General features: G+C 45.3%; 1 pseudogene; it reads left to right on the forward strand.

The window, feature by feature from the left end:
• The window catches only part of LOC128048486 (antigen WC1.1-like), a 54,787-nt pseudogene extending 38,505 nt beyond the window's left edge, over positions 1–16,282 (forward strand).
• The last annotated feature ends 1,853 nt before the right edge of the window (positions 16,283–18,135 follow it).

Consider the following 18,135-nt stretch of genomic DNA (forward strand, 5'->3'; position numbering starts at 1 on the left):
TGCTGCCCCAGTGCAATGACTCCCTGTCAGAACCAGGGGACTCTGACGACTCAGAGGAGAGCGCCCCCTACTGCTCAGGTGAAGGTCCTCCAGGACAGAAGACCCTTATCCCCACTGTCAATGCCCCATTGTCCCATTTCTCTCTCCTCAGACAGCAGACAGCTCCGCCTGGTGGATGGAGGAGGTCCCTGCGCCGGAAGAGTGGAGATCCTTGACCAGGGCTCCTGGGGCACCATCTGTGATAACGACTGGGACTTGAACGATGCCCGTGTGGTGTGCAGGCAGCTGGGCTGTGGAGATGCCCTCAATGCCACGGGGTCTGCTCACTTTGGGTCAGGATCAGGGCCCATCTGGCTGGACACACTGGACTGCAGAGGAAAGGAATCCCATGTGTGGAAGTGCCCTTCCCGGGGCTGGGGAGCCCACAACTGCAGTCACGACAACGATGCCGGAGTCATCTGCTCAGGTATGGTCAGTGTATCACCCTGTGATGGCAGAATGAAAAGTTCCATGGAAGCTGGCGTCTGATCACTGGGGCAATAGGAGATAGATGGGCTAGAGAGGACTGAGACAGGCCCATCCTCCCTGAATGCACAAAGCTTCTGCGGGTGATGTGCTTCATTTACTTTCCTGCTGTAAGTCTCTGCTGTTTCTTCTCCAGTGATCTTACCTGACATAGTAGATTAAACTATTCCAATGAAAACTGATCTTCATAATGAAGATGGAGATCAATCACATGAGACATTTCAAATCACCACACAAATCCCTTCGCACAATTAGCCTATGGGAAGGGAGGGCTGGAATGAGGACACACCGTCGTGGATGGAGTTGTTTCTGTACGTACAGTGTGAGGCATTATTTTACACTAGGTTAGTAGGAGTGGAGGCACAGAGGATGTCACGAAACAGATCAGACAGGAATTGATGGATTTGTGCCAAATTGCAAGCCTCTTTGGAAATTTCCCTGGTGGCTCAGAAGTTAAAGTGTCTGCCTCCAATGCGGGAGACCCGGGTTTGATCCCTGGGTCTGGAAGATCCCCTGGAGAAGGAAATGACAACCCACTCCAGTATTCTTGCCTGGAGAATCCCATGGCCTGAGGAGCCTGTTGGGCTGCAGTCCACGGGGTCACAAAGAGTCGGACACGACTGAGTGACTTTACTTACTTACTTACTTGGAAATTTTAGATGTAAATGTTCATAGGCCTTTGCAGGTAACACCAGAGAACTTTGGATGAAGTGCTCTGAGACATAGGTTCTCCTTCCGTTGTTACTATAAGAGATTCTCTGCCTATTTTTTTTATTTTAAGACATCTGTACAGGCCAAAACTTTGGAAGAACACTTAGCCATATACTGAGAAGTCAAAAGTGGAAGCAATACAATTTCTGTGTTTTATGGTAAGAAATTATATAGTTTATACTTCATGACTTCAATGATTTAAGAGAATTGAATTTTGGGGTTTACTTGATATGAATAGGAGTAAGGGGACAGATGTAATTTTTGAAGAAAGTAGAAGAGAGTTATAGCAGCTGGGAGGGAGAGGGATTGTAATAGGAACTGAAAAAGGCACATGTGCGGTGTTCTGAGCAGCACTGATGGTCCAGGAGTGGTGTGGAGGATGCTGTGTGTGCCTAAGGATGCAGGATGTCTGTACAGCAAGAGACCAGAGAAGGATATATTTTTATTTATTTATTATCCTTATCCACTGACATCAGCCTTCTATTCCACAAACTTTCTTGCAGTTTCCACACACATAATCTTCCACATAAATTTTAAAATCAAATAGAAAACAAAAAAGAAGTCATAATTTGTCTCAGAAGAGTCTATCCTTATGTATATAAGACTATTGATTATTCAGTGTATATTTGAGCATTTAACATGTATCAGGGTACTATAAAACAGCATATAACAAATATTTCTTTCATGTTCTGCCTAGTCTGTAATCTTATGGGGTTAATATAGCAACTAAAAAGTGTTGACTGAAAATGCTTTAATTAGAATGTGTCGCCTATGAACGAACTCCCAACCAGACCAGACTAGGCGTTCTAACCTGTGTCTCTCTGGGGAGATGAAAATGATAAATAATAAAAGGCAAGCAGACCATCTTCTCTCTCACCATTCACTCTTGTAAAAGTGGTCAAGCTGATCCTTCAAGTCTTTAATTTCTTTTAGGTCTTTTCTGTTTTTTTTTTTTCTTTTTCTGTTTTCTGTAGTAGATTTTTGTTTTTTACAATTTTCTTTCTGAACCTTCAAAGTTCACATATTTATATAATCAGAATCCTTTACCAGAAAGAATTTCACCATGTACATAATTTATCATGAGCATACTTTGAAACCAGACAAGTGTGTTAAAGAAAGTGTTTTATGTTGTGGGTTTCTTTTTTATTTGGATTACCTTCCTCTACCCAAAGTGTGGTCCCTGAAGTTCAAACCATGATCATGAGTTTTTCCTTTGGTCTCTCTCTCATTTTCATACCCCATCCACTCCCCATTTAACCGACCACATACCCTACCTCACTCCACTCCTACAGAAGGTCTTCCCTTTCAGAATTTCCTTTCCACCCATTTGCGGTTCTTAAGATTGTTTTCTGTTGTTGGCAGTGGGAGAAATGGGAAAGGTGGCAGGGTGAAGTGGTTGATGGGAGGAGCACAGGGGATAAAATGTGTCAAAAACTTGTTGGACAAATATTTCCCCCAAGTATTCTATCTTCCATCCATATTGAGGCTTTTGCAATTTGAAAATTTCTGAATTATGTATGGCTTATTTGCTCTCTGGGCTTCCCTCATAGCTCAGTTGGCAAAGAATCCACCTCCAGTGCAGGAGACCCCAGTTAGACCCCTGGATTGTGAAGATCCACTGGAGAAGGGATAGGCTATCCACTCCAGTATTCTTGGGCTTCCCTTGTAGCTCACTTGGTAAAGAATCTACCTGCAATGCGGGATACCTGGGTTCGATCCCTGGGTTGGGAAGATTCCCTGGAGAAGGGAAAGGCTACCCACTCCAGTATTCTGACCTGGAGAATTCCATGGACTGTATAGTCCATGGGGTTGCAGAGAGTCAGACATGACTGAGTGACCTTCACTTCACTTCACTATTTGCCCTCTGCTCTCTTCCTCTTCCTCTCGTTCTTTACAGCATAGCAGCTATTTCTCAAGAATCCAAATAGGAAAGGAAGAAACAGTTAGCATATAGACAGGATTAAAATATTTTAACTTGTCTTCACTTTTTAGCATTTCCTAAAGTTCACATGTCTAGTATGAAGTAATCAAAAACCTCAGCTGTTTTGCCTGCTCCCACTGAGAACTCACTCTCTCCCAGGTTCTTTGATAAATTCTAAGCTTTCGAGAAAGATGGCTATGACCAGCCCCTTCTTCTATGACTCTGAGCTTTCTTTCTATCCAAACTGATCTCTGGATAACTTTCCAAAATCAGGTCACCTAAGAAATTCTCGGAATTTTTCACCATGAAAAATTATGAGAAACATGTGTGAAAACTTCTTATAATGTCTAGCTTTCCTCCTGTCAGCCAGAAGTCTGTCTACTCTCAGCGAGCACTCACAGATCCAGCCCGCATGATTTTCCTTATCTTCAGTGACTTGAGTGTCGGTTCCTGAGAGAAAACTGGCCAGTATTCTGGCCTCAGAAACCTCAGGATGGCCTTCTAACCTTGTGTGGCTCTTAGTCCTGTAACCTTTGCGGCCCATGGATCTACTTCACTCTGGGTTAGTTCAGCTCTGAACCTGAGTCTGGTGCCCACTACAGAGCAGTATCCTTGGGCTCTGTAGTTTTCAGGCTTCTAGATGAGGAATTCACATTACTAATTAACCTCAAAATGCATGTTTTTGGAAATCAGCCATTTCAAACTGGCCCTGAAAATCCTTCAGGGTTTCTTTTCAGAAACTAGCTCATGAAAATACTTGCTCATGAAATTCTGAGAATAAGTGTCCAATTCTCTCTCCAGGCGCCACTCCTGAAAAAGAAAATTTTTCACATTATTGCCTGTGACATTGTTTCCATCTGCCAAACCAGGACTATGGGCACTCACTGGATTTCTTGTTGTTGTTTTCTTAGGATTTGTGCGTCTGGTTGGAGACAATGGACCCTGCTCAGGACGGGTAGAAGTGTATTCTGGAGAAGACTGGACCCCAGTGTCTGATGGGAACTTCACACTCCGCACTGCCCAGGTCATCTGTGCAGAGCTGGGGTGCGGCAAGGCTGTGTCTGTTCTGGGACACGAGCTCTTCAGAGAGTCTGATGGCCGGGTCTGGGCTGAAGAGTTCAGGTGTGAGGGGGAGGAACGTAAGCTCTGGTGGTGCCCCAGAGTGCCCTGTCCAGGGGGCACTTGTCACCACAGTGGAGCTGCTCAGCTCGTCTGTTCAGGTGAGATGCAGGCCAGGACTAACCTCCCTGCACACTCTGTTCAGGTGAGCAATCATGAGATTTTACTGAATTTCTGTCTTCTTCTACCAGCGTACTCAGAAGTCCGACTCATGACGAATGGCTCCTCTCACTGTGAGGGGCAGGTAGAGATAAACATTTCTGGACGATGGAGAGCTCTCTGTGCCTCCCACTGGAGTCTGGCCAATACCAATGTTGTCTGTCATCAGCTCGGCTGTGGAGTCGCCATCTCCACCCCCAGAGGACCACACTTGGTGGAGAGAGGTGACCAGATTTCAACAGTCCGATTTCACTGCTCGGGGGCAGAGTCCTTCCTGTGGAGTTGCCCTGTGACTGCCTTGGGTGGTCCTGACTGTTCCCATGACAACACGGCCTCTGTGATCTGTTCAGGTAAGAGAGAGAGAAGGGCTATTGGTACTTAGGATGCTCCTGGAGTGAAATGTCCTGAAGAGCAGAAAGTGAGGGAAAACTGGCTTTGGAAGGTATTTCATGATGGAATATGGTGCTTCTCATTGTTCACTCATTTTTCAGATTAGGGCAAGAAGGATGAAGAGGAATAATGTATTTTAAAGCAACATTGTTATTGACATATGATCATAGAAAACAGCCTATAAGGAATATGTGTAGACTTCAGTCATGTACCCAGAGCAGCAAAGAGAACATTCCCAGCACCAAGAGTCACTGTTGCCTCCAATAACTGTGGCCTCCCTCCTCTCCAGGGAAACCTGCTTATCTAACTTCTACTATCACAGAGTGTTTTATCAGTTTTTGAACTTTATATAAAATCATGCAGTGTGTTTTCTTTTCTGTGTGACTTCTTCGACTCAACATTATGTTTAGGATTCACTCATGATGTTATTTATAGCAGTACTTTATTCATTTTTATTACTGTAGAATATTGCTTTCATTGATAACATGGCCATTGATCCATTCAACTGATGTTAGAGATTTGAGTTGTTTCCTGCTCTTGACTATTATAAATATGATGCTAGAATGTAGCATGACAATGACTTTGGGCGCAAATATATGTTACTTATTTTGTGTGTTTAACATTTGGTCTTTCCTTTTCATTTTCCTAATGGTACAGTATCCTTTGATGAAGCAAGTTTTTAACTTGAAGGAAATATTAATATAACTTACCAGCTTTTCCCTGTATATTTAATACTTCTTATATCCCTTTGAAAAGAACTTTGCCTACTCCAAGATCATGAGAATATTCTCTTAGAGTATCTTACAAAAGTTTCTTTTTCTCTTGCATGTAATTGTACACTCCTTCTGGGATTGATATCTGTGTAAGATAAGTCATGTTTCACATGGACATCCAATTCACTCAGAATCTTTTTCTGAAAAGACTTTTTCCCCCACTGCAGTGCTACCTTTATCTTAAGCAGAAGAGCACATATGTCTGAGTCCTTTATAATACTCTGTATTCTGTTCCACTGTATCATTTGTCTATCTTTGCACCAATACTGCTTTAATTACTATAACTTTATAATAAGTCTAGATAATTTTAATTTACAGGGGTTACTTTATATTAACTCCTTTAACTTTGTTCCTTTTCTTACTGACTGTGTTGGGCATTCTTGGTGTTTTTTTTTTTTTTTTTTTTTAATCATTGAGGATAGTCTTTTATTTTATTTTTGTGTGTAATATATGAGTTTTATTTTTTAACTTTTTATATTTTACTTTATTTTATTTTACAATACTGCATTGGTTTTGCCATACATCAACGTTCTTGGTGTTTTGTATTTTGTCTAAATTTTGGAATCTGCTTGTTATTTTTCACACTCCCTAAAAAATTAGTGTAAGGGTATTTTGATTAAGATTAGATTTAATCTACACAGAAATTTGAGAATGACTGACTGACAATTTTGGTTCTCTCAATTCATTGACATAATTTTTATCGTTGTTTAGTCACAAAGTTGTGTCCAGCTGGTTTGAGACCCATGGACTGCAGTCTGCCAGGCTCCTTTGTCCATGGGATTTCCCAGGCAAGAATACTGGAGTGGGTTGCCATGCCCTCCTCCAGGGCTTCTTCCTGACCCAGATATTGAACCCACTTCTGCACTGGCAGGCAGATTCTTTACTACTGAGCCATCTGGGAAGCCAGTGACATAATACATCCCTCCATCCAGCTAGGTCTTGAATTTCTCTCAGAAGTTTTGTCCACCTTCTACATTTTTCCTAAGCATTTTATTTATTTTTTTATGTTATTAGTATTTCTTTTATGGAAGATGTCCTAGGAATGAATTGTCTCTGACTTGTTTTCACCTTTTAACATTTTAAAAAAATTTTTGGATGTAATTTTAGACTCACTGAAATGCTAGAAGAATAATATAAACATTTCCAGTTGACCCTTAACTGGAATCCCTCAATGCTAGTTTTTGGTTCATTCTGTCTCATTTCTCTCTGAACGTATAAAATCTTTCTGGATTAGGTTGCTGTCATGATGTCCCTTTACCACTGAAATGCTAGGGGGAATTTCCTTATGTAACCACAGGTTCAGTCCAGTTCTCAGCTGACTGCAGCCCCAGATGATATCTAAGTGCCAGCACTGAAAGACCCCAAGACAGAACTGTTGCGTCTCCCAAATTGCTGGCTCAGGAAGTCTCAAGCAAAATGAAGTATATATTTTCTCCTCCAGTGGCTAAATTTTGGGGGGAAATTTGTTACACAGCACTCTAACCAGGACACTTACCATGTGACCTGCAGTTAGGTTCGTGCAAAAGTGTGGTTTTCGCATTGTTGAATTTTTTTTTTTTTACATTTGATATTGGAATGTATTCTTAAACAAATGTGGTTATGTTACACATCATTTAATGTGTATTTCTTGCTTTTTATTTTGCTAATCATTTATTACTTGCTGCTTATTTTATATGTATTTTACACTATAGACATGATGTTAGACACAAAGCAATTTCAAGTCATTTTCTTATTCCAGTTCAAAATGGGTCATAAAGCAGCAGAGACAACTTGCAACATCAACAATGCATTTGGTCCAAGAACTGCTACTGAACATATAGTGCAGTGGGGGTTCAAGAAGTTTTGCAGGGCTTCCCTAGTGACTCTGTGGTAAAGAATCCGCCTGCCAATGTGGGAGACACGGGTTCAATCCCTAGTCCAGGAAGATGCCACGTGCTGCACAGCAGCTAAGCCTGTGCACCACAAATATTGAGCCTGTGCTCTAGAGCCTGGGAACCACAACTACAGAAGCCCAGAAGCCCTAGAGCTTGTTCTGCATAACACAAGAACCACCACAATGAGAAGCCTGTGCACTGTAACAAAGACTAGTCTCCACTTGCCACAACTAGAGGAAAGCCTGAGCAGCAGCAGCAAAGACCCAGCAAAGCCAAAAACAAATAATAAATAATTTTTTTTAAAAAAAGAAGTTTTGCAGGAGAGATGAGAACCTTGAAGATGAGGAGTGCAATGGCCTGCCGTTGAAAGTTGACAACAACCAATTAGAGCAATCATCACAGCTGATCCTCTTACAATTACATGAGAAGTTGCCTAAGAACTGAACGTTGACCTTTCTACGGTCGTTTGGCTTTTGAAGCAAATGCCGAAAGGTGAAAAAACTTGATAGGTGGGTGCCTCATGAGCTGACCACAAATCAAAAAACTTGTCATTTTGAAGCATCATCTTCTCTTATTTTACGCAACAACAATGAACCATTTCTCGATTGAATTGTGACCTGTGTTGAAAAGAGGATTTTATACAACAATTGGTGATGACCAGCTCAGTGGTGGGACTGAGAAGAAACTGCAAAGCACTTCCCAAGGCCAAACTTGCTGCCAGTCTGATCCACTACAGCTTTCTGAATCCCAGTGAAACCATTACATCTGGGAAGTATGCTCAGCAAATCACTGAGACGCACTAGAAACTGCAACACCTGCAGTCGGCATTGGTCAACAGAAAGGTGCCAATTCTTCTCCATGGCAACGCCTGGCCACACATCACACAACAACGCTTCAAAAGTTTAACGAGTTGGGCTATGAAGTTTTGCCTCATCTGCCATATTCACCTGACTTCTCGTCAACTCAATTCCACTTCTTCAAGCATCTTGACAACTGTTTGCAGAGAAAATGCTTCCACAACCAACAGGAGGCAGAAAAGGCTTTCCAAGAGTTCATCAAATCCCAAAGCACAGCTTTACACTATAGGAAAAAACAAACTAATTTCTCACTGGCAAAAATGTGTTGACTGTAATGGTTCCTAATTTGATTAATAAAGATATGTCTGAGCCTAATTATAATGATTTAAAATTCGAGGTCTGAAACCGCAGTGATGTTTGCACCAACCTAATAGAATATTTGTCCTTGATCTTCAGTTTTAAGAACTGCCTTATGCTGCTCTAATGTGCTTATACATTCATTCTTTAGTTCTTAAATTCAAATATTAAGTTTTTTAGCTCTTGAACTTTTATTTCTTTTTTGTTAAAATTTCTCTGCCAAGAAACACATCTTGTCAATTAATCTTAAGAGCACTTTAATCAGGGATATTTAAATTCTCTGTCAGGTAACTCTAATAGTTGAATTTTGGGGGAAATTTTTGGGAATGTCTTCTTTTTCCTTTTGGTTTTCCATTTGATCTCTTTTATATGAGCTTTTTTCTTCTGTTAGTGACAGACACAGAAGATAAAAACTTTTAGAAATCTTTCAGAAACTTTTAGAATCTTTCAGAATCTTTCAGAAAAGATTTTGTTTTGCTTCTTCTATTTAGATATAGATTTAGGTATAGAACACACTATTTAACTCGTTCTCAGTGTAAAGCTTGGCTTAAACAAAAATTGTGGCACTGTCAGAAGCAGACCTCTCCATGGAGAAACTGAACTCTAAAATAACTTCACTGCTGTTACAGCTTTCATCTCAAACTCCATCACTAGGTTATTATTTAGTTTAATTCAGTTTCCTGTTCTTCAGCCCAACTAGACCCCTGATCATTGCTGTTTCTGCAGGAAACCAGACCCAGGTGCTGCCCCAGTGCAACGACTCCGTGTCTGAACCAGCAGGCTCTGCGGCCTCAGAGGAGAGCGCCCCCTACTGCTTAGGTGAGAGTCCCACAGAACAGAAGATGCTACTGCTGCTAAGTCACTTCAGTCGTGTCCGACTCTGTGCGACCCCATAGACGGCAGCCCACCAGACTCCCCCGTCCCTGGGATTCTCCAGTCAAGAACACCGTCAACCCCTAAGGTCACCACCCCATTGTCTCATTTCTCTCTCCTCAGACAGCAGGCAGCTCCGCCTGGTGGATGGAGGAGGTCTCTGTGCTGGGAGAGTGGAGATCCTTGACCAGGGCTCCTGGGGCACCATCTGTGATGACGGCTGGGACCTGGACGATGCCCACGTGGTGTGCAGGCAGTTGGGCTGTGGACAAGCCCTCAATGCCACGAGGTCAGCTCACTTTGGGGCGGGATCAGGGCCCATCTGGCTGGATGACCTGAACTGCACAGGAAATGAGTCCCACGTGTGGAGATGCCCTTCCCGGGGCTGGGGGCGGCACGACTGCAGACACAAGGAGGACGCCGGGGTCATCTGCTCAGGTCAGCACTCCACACTGTCCACAGGCTGGGGGAGGGGTGGGGCCCTGGAGGACAGGGGTCTGAGCCCTGAGGGAGAGATGCTGAAAGGACCAGAGGAGGAGGCTTCCTCCCATGGAGCCTGTCTTTTCAGCAGACGTGAAGACGAGATGGTTTCATTTCCTCCTGCATCAGCTGAGATTCTGGTCCTTTCTTCTCAGTAGTGTTTCCTGACAGAGCTGTTTCTTACAGTTAACACTTGAAAGCAGGGCTCACTCTGCAGTTATCTGTGGAAGTAACACCTGGAAATCCTAGGCGTCCCAGGTTGTGCTCGTGGTAAAGAACCTGCCTGCCATTGCAGGAGACATAAAAGATGTGGGTTCAGTCCCTGGGTTAGGAAGATCCCCTGGAGGAGGGCATGACAACCCATTCCAGGATTCTTGCCTGAGAATCCCATGGACAGAGGAGCCTGGTATAGTGAAAACTCATATTTTCCCCTTACAGTTCTGTTTTCTAGGAGTCTGAAGATAGTCTCCATAGGCCAACATCCCAGTGTCCACAGGGCTGCATTCTTCCTGGAGTCTCTGGGCAGGACTCTTTCCCAGCTTTTTCTGGTTTCCTGTGTGGCCTCATTTCTTGGCTTAGAGCCCTCTTTATTCTTTTTCAACAACAGTGCCTCTTGCAACCATTCTCCCTCGCTCACATTTCCCTTTGACTGAAGTTGGGAAAGATGGTGCATTTCTCAGCATTGCGGGCTTAAAGATGTGTTAGGCTGGGCTCACATGATTAATCCACAATATTTGAGATTTATCACTCCATCCCAAGGTCCTTATTAATCGCATCTGTAAAATCTCTTTTGAAATGTAAGGTAACTGTCACAGGTTCGGGGATTAGGCTGTGGACATCTCTGGGGGTCCATTATTCTGTCAACCACCTCACTGTCCACATCACATTCCTTTCACATGTTCTTTTAGAAGTTTTGTCAGGAATCAGGATTCAGCTCCCATCACTGCAGCTGCCCTGTTTGGTCTTCCTCCTTGTTCATATCTACATTGTTGTGGTAGAAATAGATGTACAAACAACAATGGGCAAAGTCAGCTGAAAGGGAGGCAAAAGTCAGTCTTGTCACCCAGTGGGCATCTCCTCCGCTGGGTCAGGGGTGTATGGTCACTATTTCTGGGAGAGAGGAAAACCCAGAGCACTGAGTGGAATGCTCACTGTGTCCTGTCTCCTCCCTTTCAATCTCAGAGTTCCTGGCCCTCAGGATGGTGAGTGAGGACCAGGAGTGTGCTGGGTGGCTGGAAGTTTTCTACAACGGGACCTGGGGCACTGTCTGCAGCAGCTCCATGGATGATGTCACCGTGTCCATCATCTGCAGTCAGCTTGGCTGTGGGGACAGCGGAAGTCTCAACACCTCTGTTGGTCTCAGGGAAGGTTCTAGACCCCATTGGGTAGATGGAATCCAGTGCCAGAGAACTGACCTCTCTCTCTGGCAATGTCCTTCTGACCCTTGGAATTACAACTCATGCTCTCCCAAGGAGGAAGCCTATATCTCGTGTGCAGGTGACTTACTGTCTGCTTCTGTGTCACTCCCAACCGTGTAGGATGTCATTAGTATGATTTCATACTTTCAGATCTAATTGATGGGTTTTGGTTGAGTCTACAAAATGTAGGTGTATATTTGTATTTCTTTCTGTGTCTGTTTTTTTTGCTGTTGTTATGGTAAACAACTAATTAGATAAAGTAATTTCAGCTGCTGATAAGATGCAGTGACCCTCTCAGCCAAGTAGATGGTGAAGCTTCTGTGGTCTCTTCTCATTTGACTGTGACCAAAACCTTAGTTACTCATGTTTGGGGACAAGACCTCCCGCAGGTGTCCCTGATCCAAAGCTTCCCATCATTGCTTCTGCAGGAAGAAGACCCAAGAGCTGTCCAACTGCTGCCCCCTGCACAGGTACATCAGCCCTGCCCTTCCCCTGTGGCTCCCAGGGTCTCCTTCCTCTCTCCAGGGGAGTCACAGGAGGGGCTGCTGCCTTTTCAGACAGAGAGAAGCTCCGGCTCAGGGGAGGAGACAGCGAGTGCTCAGGGCGGGTGGAGGTCTGGCACAGTGGCTCCTGGGGCACCGTGTGCGATGACTCCTGGAGCCTGGCAGAGGCCGAGGTGGTGTGTCAGCAGCTGGGCTGTGGCCAGGCCTTGGAAGCTGTGCGGACTGCGGCATTTGGCCCTGGAAATGGGAGCATCTGGCTGGATGATGTGCGGTGTAGGGGCCGGGAGTCCTCCCTGTGGGACTGTGCTGCGGAGCCCTGGGGGCAGAGTGACTGCAAGCACGAGGAGGATGCTGGTGTGAGGTGCTCTGGTGAGTGAGGGGCTCGGTGTCTACCCTGGGTGAGCTGGGGCAGCGCAGGGGCAGTGGGCTGGGCTGGGCATGATGGAGAGTTTATGTTCAGACATCCCAGGTGCTGGGGCTCTGATCTAGGATGGGGGAGCCAGGAAGACTGAACACTGATGTTGTGGAGACTGAGGGGTGATTCCAGGCTCAAGAGGGAAAAAAGGGCTGCCCTGCATTCTGGCCAATTCCCTTTACCCAAACTCCTCTTTTTCTCTTTAGGTGCAAGGACAACATTGCCCCCAACTACAGCAGGTACTGTGATCCATCCATGGTCAGGGGAAAATACTAAGATTCTGGGGACCTGTTCTGTGGGCTCTCTGACAGCTCAGGAGAGGAAAGAGTCTAAGGAGCCTCTGGCTGTTGGGGAGGAGCCAGGGCATTACGTTGGGGAACTCCCCAACCCTGGTTCCTGGGGTCAGAAGGTTCTCATACCCGGGGTCCAAATGGGTCTGGTTCCCATGTTGCAGAATTTAAGATTCTCCCACCTGCCCGTGAGTGTTGCTCCTCATCAGTGACGTGCAGGTCCCAGGACTGTTTGATGCTCTGTCTCCTGAATCTAAGGAGAGGGGATGAGCCGGGTCCTCAGAGGCTGTTTTGGCAGGGCAGCTCACTGACAATCCCTGGCTCTGCCTTGGGGCAACACGCTGGAGTGAGGTTGGCTTGTCTGAGGAGGAGACCTGGAGAATCACTGTTAGAGTACTTGTATCTGAAACTGGGGCGCCATTGTTCAGAGCTTCTGGAAATTCTGGCACAGAGGGTTTCTCTGCCCAGGACCTCCTCCAACCTTCTTTCCTGTTCTCCTTAGGGACCAGTCCAGCTTCGAATCCTCTCCCTGGCATCTACTCCCTGCCTTGGGTCCTCTGCCTCATCCTGGGAGTCCTTCTCTTCCTGGTCCTCGTCATCCTGGTGACTCAGCTGCTCAGATGGAGAGCAGAGCGCAGAGGTGGGCTGCAGGGGGAACTGGGGACCAGGGAGAGTGTGTGGAGGCTGGAGATGGGGCAGGTGTGAGGAGGGGAACCTGGGCCAGGTGTCTGTTCTGAGTCTGCAGAACTTCATGTGCTCTGTGCTGAGCTCTGAGTGCTGAGTAGACAGAGGCTTTTAGGACTGGTATATGAACTCTCATAAGTCATAGCCTCTCCTGTGAGATGAGACAGAATTGGGTCTGAGCTGTATTCAGGGCCAGATGAGGGGAGAAGGTGCCAACAGGTGCACTGGGTGGGAAGCTATCCTGAGGTCTTGACAAGCCCTCTGTGAGCACTGGGGAGATAAAGGGTGTGTCTGCTGGATTGGGGTATCTGGGATGGCATCTCTGACCTACTGAGGGATCTCTCAGCCTACTGGACTGGAGTGTCTGGGGCAGCATCTCTGACCTGCTGGGACATCTCTCAGCCTTTTCCAGCTATGAAGATGCTCTTGCTGAAGCTGTGTATGAAGAGCTCGATTACCTTGTGACACAGAAGGAGGGTCTTCTGGACACTCCAGGTGGGTGTCTCTGCCTGCCCTCCTGGGACATCTGGTTGTCACCTCTCATTGGCTGTGTTCATCTTCTCAGCATCCGCAGCCCCCACGCATGCCCCAGATTCACAGAGGCAGCTCCTCCAAAGTGGTAGGATGGCCTCTCAGAGCCCTGTGAGCCCCCAGCCTCCATCTACACTGCATGAGCCAGGCCTGTTCTTTCTCAACCTTAACACTGGTCCCTTGGGTGTGGGGAGGGTCATTCTGTGCATTGTGTGATGTTTGTCTCCACATTAGGCTTCCTGTCAGATGCTGAGGACGACGAGGACTCCAGATCCGCTCCAGGTAATAGAGATGGACCTGCCTCAGCTGGGTGTTGGGGAGGAGAGTTTCCATCATAGAGAGATGAGAGGCAAGGGAAACAGGTTTCCTTGGATGGAGCAGTAGCATCCATTGTCGAGATGGGGTCCATCCTCCCCCTTCTCTGGCTGTTCTGTCATGTCTCACATTTGGAGCTGGGCTTTCTGTGTCCAGAATCATAACAGAAACACATTGTTTCTAAAGATAACATCTGGAAAGCACAATTTGTCAAAATGCTTTAGTAATGCTTAATGGTATGAGAGTTCCTTTGAGAAAGATGTGTAAAATCATATTTTGGCTTATGGACACTTCAAACTGAAACATGGTCTTAGAGAAAAAAAAAATCTTTTGAAACAAGGTGCCTCTGTTTAGCGGCTCAGAAACTCTGGGTCAGAAGGGATCTTAGGTATTTCCCAGACGAACCCACTTACCGTGGTTTCATCTGACCCCTGCTCTGCCCTTAGAAGATCAGAGGACTGATGCCCCTGGTGAGGGTTATGATGATGCTGAAGAGGTACCAGTGCCTGGGGCTCCTCCTGCCTCTCAGGTGAGAGAAGAGGAAGTGCCCCCAGAGAAGGAAGATGGGATGAGGTCTCAGACAGGTGAGTGGGGTCAGCTCCTCTCCTGCAGTCTTCAGTCTCTGTCCTGGAAATGGTGAATTTGAGCTCCTCCATGCCCAGCCTCTCTAGAATTTCAAAACATCAGTAATCTCATGAATTTGATGGGCTTCCCCGGTGTCTCAGATGGTAAAGAATATGCCTGCAATGCAGGAGACCCAGGTTTGATCCCTCCTGGTTGGGAAGATCTCCTGGAGAAGGGAATGGCAACCCACTCCAGTATTCTTGTATGGAGAATCCCATGGACAGAGGAGTCTGGCAGGCTGTAGTCCATAGGGTCACAAAGAGTTGGACATGACAGTCTCAACCATATACTATCTTTAATGTTATCACACTCCTTGGCAGTGAGGAATCATTCTCCTTTTGGCATTTATGTCTCCACACTGCAACATAAATTTTCACTTTATATGTGATATGTTTGCATTAAAATTTACAGATTAAGGCATTTCCTGACAATCCAGTGGTTAGGACTCTGCACTTTCACTGCTAGGACTCGAGTTCAATCCCTGGTCAAGCAACTAAGATCCCACAAGCATTGTTCAGTGGCCAAAAGGAAAAGAAAACTTGATTATTTGAGCATATTTATGAAATCCACAAATAGAACAAGTGTTTTGATAACTCTTCTGTGCTGTCTTATACATGAAAGGTAGTCGGAGATTTTTAAAAATGTACTGCAGTATTGAATTTGTGAAGTATTCTGATAATTTAAGATGAGCTCTGTTTATATGTCGACACTAATGTACAAAATCTGTGATATGCAGTGGCCTTAACATTAAGCCATGTTGGCAGTTCATAGACCAGAGTTTGTGGTCAGCTAAAGTCTAATTTGCTCCAGACTTTTCAGTAGCCAAGAGAAGACACTCATTCTCTAGAAAAGAGCATTTCTCCATCTGAGGGCCTGTGTGGTCCTTGGGAAAGGGCGTCCTGTGGTTGCACCTTGATACTATTTGTGGACATTTGGGAACAGAAGTTAACTAAGAGCAGAGCTGATTTGTGAGTGAGGAACTCATATTTCCCTGTGTCCACTCTCCCTCTCATGGTGATTTCACGTCTGTCAGTTGTAAGAGGAGAACATTAAATTCACTGGTATGTTCTTACCATTCTTGGGCATCTCCCTGCTGATTGTGTAGCCTGGAGGCAGGTCTTCCCAGAGCTCCTGTGTGAGCACAGGTCTCCTGTGATGCAGGGTTTCCACATGCACTGAGGCCCCAGAAACCACATGAACTGGATCTGAGAGGACAGCCGGGATCCATCCTCACTGTAACTGATGTGAAACAGCCTGAACCTCCTTGCCCACACCTGGGTCCCAGGGGTGCTTTGTTATCACCACTTAATTGACTCACTTCCACAACACGGTCTGGTCCCCTTTGTCTCAGTTCTAATCATTCTTCTCTTTACTATTTCAGGCTCTTCTCTATTCGTCTTTGGAGAGGAAGCTGATCCTGGGGAAGGAGAAGAGAGCCCATGGCTGCTCCAGGGGGACAAAGGTGACCCTGGGTATGATGACATTGATGTGCCCCAGGAACATCCACAGTGACTTTCCCATGATGTTGTATTAACTATGAGATGAAGCCTCAGATATTCTAATTGCCTGTATTTCAATACAGTAATGCTGACCTGTAATTGTGTTATATGGACATTGTTCAAAATGAAATATTCTGAATAAAGTGACTTTTTTCCTGTGTTGCTAATTTAGCAAGTTCCACATCAAATGCTTTTAAAGGATTGGTCTGGTTCTCAAACACCTTTTTCCTCAAAGGAAAACAAGATGTACTGCCTTCTTTTCTCACCTCCTTCAAAGGCTAATGAGGCCATGAGTTTGCCCAGAATCACAAACGCTCCAGGTCACTCTTACTTAGAAAAAGCATCTAAACTTGGTCCACATTCACACTCTCCTTCCTAGCAAGATGAACCTGTCGATCAGAAAAGATAGTCAGAACCTGATAGAGTTATTTTATTTGGTGGGAATGCTTAGGACTTCAAGCCCTGGAGACTGCATCTCAGCAGCTCTGAGAAAACTGCTCCAAGGAGGCAGGAGGGGAAGTCAGCCTATATACAAGTCTGCAACAAAGGGAGCAGGCAGACTGAACATCAAAGGTCAGGTACCAAGTTAAGGAAGTTAGCACTCGGCTTCTGGGAAGATGCAAGCCTCTGGACTCACTGGATTCATTCTTTCCACATGCAGCTCGGCTATCTGGGGCCAACCCTGGTTCCCTGTTCACCTTACGCAGTGGCAGATGGCTGCTTCTTGCATTCTCCCAACTCCTCAGCAATCACCATGCAGGGGGTGGCAGCATCCCCTGGATCACAGTTTTGGGAGTCCTCACTCAACATTTGAAGGCCAGAAGTCGCCAATGGCTGTGACATTTCTTGTTTATTGATATGGCAGGAGATATTTTCATTTGGGAAAAACCCAATCCTGTATGTTCTGCTCTGAGATGTCACATCACCTGTTTTTAACCTATTCTTGGGCACCAGACTTGGATGTGAGTTTCAAAGTGGGACATTGGCTGGTAAGAGAGAATGGATACAGCTTTCCTTATCCTGCCTAAATTTCCACAGATCAGTTAGAAATCTAACTCTAGGTAACTGCGTCTCCCTTTTTCATTACTCATTCCCTAGGTTACTTTATCTGTTTATTTCTCAAGCAGATATAGGTTCCTTTTTGCTTTTCTCCCATGTCTAGTTGGTTATCAAATCCTTATGAATCCCTTCTTTCCATCCCTTTGTGCTATTTCTTCAGGATGTTGCTATTTCTTTTCTCTCCAGTAATCTATCCTTCTGAGTGAATTATATCAGCTCATATCTCTCTAAGTTGATGGAGGGCAAATTGGTGCTCACCACACCCTGCATCCAGGTGGGACAAGAGGGCAAGAAAGTGGAGAGTTAGGCAGAGGGGATGCAGAAGAAGGGATGTAGATGGGAAGATTAGGAACATTTGGGTATTTATGTTTCAAATATGTGAATGGAGGTGTCTGATATGATTGAAAACTTAAAGGAAGAATTTCAGACTAGTGGACTTCTCTGAAAACATATTGTTTCAAGATTGCTTTAAACTGGTTACTATTGAGAATGTTAACATGATCCTGCTGTGATTCTTCAGGGTAGGGACAGCTGTCATGTAGGAGTGGCCAAGTAAATACTATTTTTACACAACATGTCTCCCGCACCCCATTCCATTGTGGACACATGGAGAAGCTGCTGAACTAATATAAGAACTGAGAGTGCTGGCCTGGCTGTGAGCTGAGTCCACCCAGTTACTGCTTGATGGCTTGCGAGGTGTCCAGGGCTCCAACCTACAATCACACTTGCAGTCTTTGTAGTTCTAGGCTGTGCCTGGGGATGGGAAGATGCCCAGGACTTCTCCCAGGGCAGCTCACATAGCTATTCACCACGGGGAA

This window comes from Budorcas taxicolor, chromosome 5, assembly GCF_023091745.1.
Source record: "Budorcas taxicolor isolate Tak-1 chromosome 5, Takin1.1, whole genome shotgun sequence".
In the NCBI taxonomy this organism is placed as follows: domain Eukaryota; kingdom Metazoa; phylum Chordata; class Mammalia; order Artiodactyla; family Bovidae; genus Budorcas; species Budorcas taxicolor.